Genomic DNA, 6,849 nt, shown 5'->3' with positions numbered 1-6,849 from the left:
AGGACAGCTAAAATGAGAAAACATTCAAACTGCAGATGCCTGCTGCAAAGGATAACAGGCTTTAACAATATAACAGAGTGCAAGGATGGGGAGAATAAACTGAAAATTCCTGACAAAAGAGGGGCATTTGGAGTTTCTATGTAAAAGGGGGAATTCATAAGGCCATGCACATGCCTGAGAAATCCTATGCTCAGAAAAGGCCAGAAAGCACCCTCCACTTTTCCCTTGGGCTATTCTTTGTGTTCAGTATAAGGCTAGCTAAACTCTGTAGGAGAGCACTCGCACAGAGCCAATATGCAAAGACTGGGAAAGGTGTTTTCTTTCATCTTTTTCTTCCTCTTTTTCTTTTGTTAGCTCATGGTATTCAAGGAAATCTCTGTAATACCACTGCTTGCAAACAAGCTCAGGAAACAGATACTTCAGTCACTAAATTATGGAGATAATGCATTAATATATTAAAATATCCAATGTGCCACAAAAATTACAAGGCATACTTAGGCCAAAAAGCAAAACAAAACAAAACAAAAACAAAAGCAAAAACAGAAACAAAACAAAACAGGAAATGATGGCCCATTCAAAGAAACAAATATTACATCAGAAATCATCAATGAGGAAGCAAAGACTATCGGCATACAAGACAGACTTTCAAAAAGTTGTCTTAAATATGCTTAAAGACATAAAGAAAACAAAGACAAAGAGCTAAAGGAAATCAGGAAGACAATATGTTAGCAAAATTAGAATTTCAATAAAGAGATAGAAATCATTAAAAAGAACCAAACAGAAATACTGGAGCTGAGGACTACCACAATATCTGAAATTAAAACAAAAACAAAAACAAAAATTACTCTAGATGCTTTCAACAGCGGATTGCTGGCAGAGGAATCAGTGAACTTGAAGAGAGGATAATGGGAATTATTCAGTCTGAGGAGCAGAAAGAGAAAAGAATGAAGACAAGTGAACAGAGCCCATGATGTTTTAAGTCCTTGTGCCAATTTGGCCAGGTTATGGTATCCAATTGCTTGGTCAAGCAAGCGTTGGCCTGACTGTTATTGTGTGGATATTTTGTGGAGTTAAATCATCAGTAAGTTGATTGCATCTGTGACTGATTACATCTGCAACCAACTGAGGAGATTGCCTTCAACAATGAGAGAAGTCTTATCCAATCAGTTGAAGGCCTTAAAAGAACTGATGATTTCAACAGTCAGTAGCAAGAATTTCCATCTCTACTTCAGCCAGCCAGCTTCTCCTGGAGAATTCATTGAAAACCTTCATTGGAATTCCAGGCGTGCGGCCTGCCTTGTGGAATTTGGATTTGCCCATCTGCAGAGTCATGTGAGCCAATGCTTATAATAAATCTTATAATATTACATTGCGTGTATAAATCTCCTGTCAGTTCTGCCTTCTTGGAGAACCCTGACTAAAATAGAGCTGAAGAGACCTGTGGGACACCATGAAGCATATAAATACACATGGGAGTCCCAGAAGACAAAAAAGAGAGAAACATGCAGAAAGAATATTCAAAGAAATAATGGCTGACAGTTTCCCAAATATACACGTCCAAGAAGCTTGACAAACACCAAACAGGGTAAACTCAAGAGATCCTCACCAATATACATTATAATAAAACAGTCACATACCAAAGACAAAGGGAGAATACTGAAACTCTCAAGAGAGAAGCAGGATTTTCATGTACAAAGAGCCCCAATAAGAATTAGTGCCAGTTTATCATACAAAAACAAGGAGGAAAGAAGACAATGGGACGACATACGTACTTAAAATGCTGAAAAAAAATGTGCCAACCAAGAAATCTTTATCTGATGAAACTGTTTCAAAAAATGAGGGAGTTATTAAGACATTAATTCCCAAACAAATAAAGCTGAGAAAGTTCATCACCATTAGACTTAGCCTGCAAGCAATGCTAAAGGGAGTTCTTAAGACAGAATGGAAAGGACATTAGATAGTAGACTGAAGCTGCATGAAGAAATAAATATCTCTAGTGAAGATAATTACAAGGGCAAATATCAATGCCAGTATTATGTAATTTTAGTTTGCAACTCCACTTTTTATTTTTTACAGGATCTAAAATGCAAATGCATAGAAAGTAATGATAAATCTTTGTAGAAACACAATGCATAAATTTGTAAACTGTGACAAGAATAACATAAAGGAAGGGGGATGAAGGGGTATAGGAACATAGTTTGTGTATGCTATTGAAGTTAAGTTGGTAAAAAAATCAAACATAGATCATCATAGATTTAGGATGTTGTGCTGGTTTGAACCTGTTATGTACCCCATAAAAGACTACGTTCTTTTAATCCACTCTTGTGGGGCAGACTTATTATGGGTGAGATCTTTTGATTAGTTTGTTTCCATGGAGATGTGACCCACCCATTCAAGGTGGGTCTTTTTATTAGTTTACTGGAGTCCTTAAGAGAGCTCACAGAGAAAGAGAGTTCAGAGAAGCTGAGAGAGACATTTTGGAAAGAAGATATGTAATCTAGAGTTTGCCCCTGGGATAAGCTAAAAGAGAAGCTAAGACAGAAGCCCAGAGACATTTTGGAGACAGCATTAAAACCAGAAGCTAAACTCAGGAGAGAAGATTCCAAAGAACCATCCATATGCCTTCTCATGTGACAGAGGAACCCCAGATGCCATCAGCCTTTCCTCAGAGAAGGTATCTTGAGGCCTTAATTTGGATACTTTTATGGACTTAGAACTGTAAATTTGCAACCTAATAAATCTCCATTGAAAAAGCCAATTCATTTCTGGCATATTGCATTTTGGCAGCTTTAGCAAACCAAAACAGATGTTAATTTTAAGCCCCATGCTAATCAAACAGAAAATGTCTAAAAAATATATGGAGAAGGAAACAAGACGGGATTCTATATGATTCACTACAAAAGATCATCCAAATACAAAAGTAGGGAGTAAAAAATGTGTAAGATTACAAAAACCAAATAGCAAGATGGCAGAAGAGAGTCTTACATTATCAGTAGTTACTTTAAATGTAAGTGGATTAAACTCTCAGTCAAAAGGCAGAATGGATAAAAAAGCATGACCAAATTATTTGCTGTTTACAAAAGACTAACCTTAAATTCAAAGATATAAGTAGGTTGAAAATGAAAGGATGGAAAAATCTATTCCATGCAAATAGTATCCAAAAGAGAATGGGGAATGGCTGCACTACAGCAGACAAAATAGACTTTAAGTAAAAAACTTTTAAAAGGCATAAAGAAGGACACTATTGATAAAAGGGTCAATTCATCAAGAAGATATAAAGTTACAAACATATGCCTCTAACAACAGAGCCTCAGAAAATATGAAGCAAACATTGAAATAACTGAAGGGAGAAATAGATGGGTCTACACTTTTCATAGAAGCCTTCAATACTCTACTTTCGATAATGGGTAGAACATCTCAAAAGAGGATGACTAAGGAAATAGAGAACTTGAAAAATACTATAACTCAACTAGACCTAAAAGATACATAGAACACTTCACCCAACAACAGCAGAATACAGAGTTTTCTCAAGTGTACGTGAATTACATGAATCACTCTCTGGTCTAGACTATATGTTAAGTCATAAAGCAAATGTCAATATTTTATAAAGATTGAAATAATTCAAAGTATGTTATCTGATCACAATGGAATGAAGCTAGACATCAATAAGGGGAGTTGGAAAAATTCAAAAATATGTGGAAATTAAACAATACACTTTTCAACAACCAATGGGTCAAGGAAGAAATCACAAGGGAAATTTGGAAATATCTTGAGATGGATGAAAATGAAAATATGACATATGCATGAGATGCAATAAAAGCAGTTGTGAAAAGAAAATTTATAACTATAAATGCTTATATTAAAAAGGAAGGAAGATCTCAAGTCATAACCTAACATCACACCTGAAGGAAATTAGAAAAAGAGGAGAAAACTAAACCTAATCTGAACAGAAGGAAAGAATTAATAAAGATTTGAGTGGAGATAAATGATATAGAGATAGTGAAAGAATAGAGAAAAGCAACAAAACCAAAGTTGGTTCTTTAAAATATCAGTAAAATCAACAAAACTTTATCTAGACTGACAAAAGAAGAGCGGATGTAAATAACTAAAAGCAGAAATGAAAGGGGGGCATTACTACTGACCTCACAGAAATAAACACAATATCAGAGGATACTGTGAACAACTGTACACCAACAAACTAAATAGTCTAGATGAAATGGACAAATTCCCAGAAACATGCATATGACTTAAACTGACTCAAGAAGAAATAGGCCTCAACAGACCAATAAGAAATAAAGAGACTGAGTCAGTAATCAAAAACCTCTCAGCAAAGAAAAGCCCAGGGTTTCATGAATTTTACCCAACATTCCAGGAAGAATTAACACCAAATCCTGCTCAAATTCTTCCAAAAAATTGAAGAGGAATGAACACTTCCTACTTATCCTATGAGGGCAGCATCACCCTAATACCAAGCCAGATAAAGATATCACAAGAAAAGAAAATTACAGACCAATACTCCTTATGAATATAAATGCAAAACTCCTTACCAAAAAACTAGCAAACCGAATCCAACAGGATATTAAAAGCACTATGAAGCATGGCCAAGTGGAACATATCCCAAGAATTCAAGTGTGGCTTATCAAAAGACGATGTAATATAACACATTATTAGAATGAAGAGAAAAATCACATGATCTTCTTGATGAAGAAAAGGTATTTGACAAAACCCAGTACCATTTCTTGTAAAAACACTCGGAAAACTAGGAATAGAAGGGAACTTCCTCAACATGATTGTTGTAGTTTCCTAACTACTAAAACAAACAATTCCTGTTGGCTTAAACAATGGGAATAGATTGGCTCAAAGTTTTTTTTTTTTTTTTTTTTTTTTTTGTCTTTCATCTGAATTGTGGCTTTAGAATTTTTTAAATTCAGTTTTATTGAGATATATTCACATACCATACAATCATCCACAGTGTACAATCAGGTGTTCACAATACCATCATACAATCGTGAATTCATCACCACAATTTTTGAACATTTTCATTATTCAAAAAAAAAATAAAAATAAGAATAAAAATAAAAGTAAAAAAGAATACCTAAAACATCCCACTCCACCCACCACCTCACCCTAATTTTCATTTAATTTTTGTTCCCATTTTTCTACTTGTCTGTCCATACACTGGATAAAGGGAGTCTGAGCCACAGAGTTTTCACAATCACAGGGTCACACCATATAAGTCACGTATTTATACAATCATCTTCAAGAATCAAGACCACTGGGTTGCAGTTCAACAGTTTCAGGTGTTTCCTTCTAGCTATCCGAATACACTCGGAACTACAAAATGAAATCTATATAGTGCATAACAATATCCTCCAGAGTGACCTCTCAACTCCGTTTGAAATCTCTCAGCCACTGAAACTTTATTTTGTTTCATTTCACTTCCCCCTTTTGGTCAAGAAGGCTTTCTCAATCTCTCAATGCCGGGTCCAGGCTCACCCCCAGGATTAATGCCCCACATTGCCAGGGAGATTTACACCCATGGGAGTCATGTCCAACATAGTGGAGAGGGCTGTGAGCTTACCTGCCGAGTGAGCTTAGAGAGAGAGAGGCCATATCTGTGGCTCAAAGTTTCGAGTTTAGAAGTCCAAAATCAAGGCATCAGCAAGGCAATGATTTCTCCCCCAAAACTGGCATGGGGTGTCCACTGACAATCACTGGTTTTGGCTTTTCTTTCATGTGACAATGCACATGGTGGCATCCTCACTTTTCTTTCCCAGGTTCTGTTGACTTCCAGGTTCTGGCTGCTTCCCATCTCTTTCTCTCTTCATGTCCAATTTTCTTTGCTTAGAAGGACTTCAGACTTATTGGATTAAGGCTCACCCTCATTTAGTTCAGGCACCTTAACTAATAGCATCTTTAAAGGTCCTATTAGCAAATGGATTCACACCCACAGGGCCAGGGATTGGGACGTTGGGACCTGATCATGCCTTTTGTGGCAGGTACAATTCAACACCCAGCAATGATAAAGGGCATGTATGAAAAACCCACAACTAACATCATACACAATGGTGGAAGATTGAAACTACCTCCCCCCACCCAGTATCAGTGACAAGACAAGGGTGCTTACTTTCACAACTTCTATTCAACATTGTACAGGAAGAGCTAGCCATAGAAATTAGGCAAGAAAAAGAAATAAAAGGCATACAAATTGGAAAGAAAGAAGTGAAACTACCCGTATTCACAGAAGACATGATCCTATATATAGAAATCCCAAAGATTCTACCAGAAAGCTACTAGAGCTAATAAATAAATTCAGGAAAGCAGTGGAGTACAAGATCAACACACAGTAACCAGTGGTGTTTCTAATACCAGCAATCAAAAATCTGAAAGGAAAGAAAATTCCATGTACAATAGCAATTGAAACAATCAATATCTAGGACTAAATTTAACCCACGTTAGACTTGTATGTGCAAAACTACAAAAAATTGCTGAAAGAAATTAAAGAAGAGTTAACTAAATGGAAAGACATCCTGTGTTTGTGAATGGGAAGACTTAATATTATTAAGAGTTAATACTACACAGTGATTTACAGATTCAACACAATCCCAATCAAAATTCCAACAGCCCTCTTTGTGTAAATGGAAAAACTAACCACCAAGTTCATATGAAAAGATAGGGGTCCCAAAAGGTCAAAAACACCTTGAAAAAGAACAAACTTTTTCAGGACTCACACTTCTCTATTTCAAAACTTATTACAAAGCTAAAGTAATCAAAACAGTGCAGCACTGCACACGGACAGAAAGACCAGTGAAATAGAATTGAGAATTCAGACATAAACACACTCATCTA

This window comes from Choloepus didactylus, chromosome 17, assembly GCF_015220235.1.
Source record: "Choloepus didactylus isolate mChoDid1 chromosome 17, mChoDid1.pri, whole genome shotgun sequence".
Classification (NCBI taxonomy): Eukaryota; Metazoa; Chordata; class Mammalia; order Pilosa; family Megalonychidae; genus Choloepus; species Choloepus didactylus.
This window is presented reverse-complemented; position numbering follows the sequence as displayed.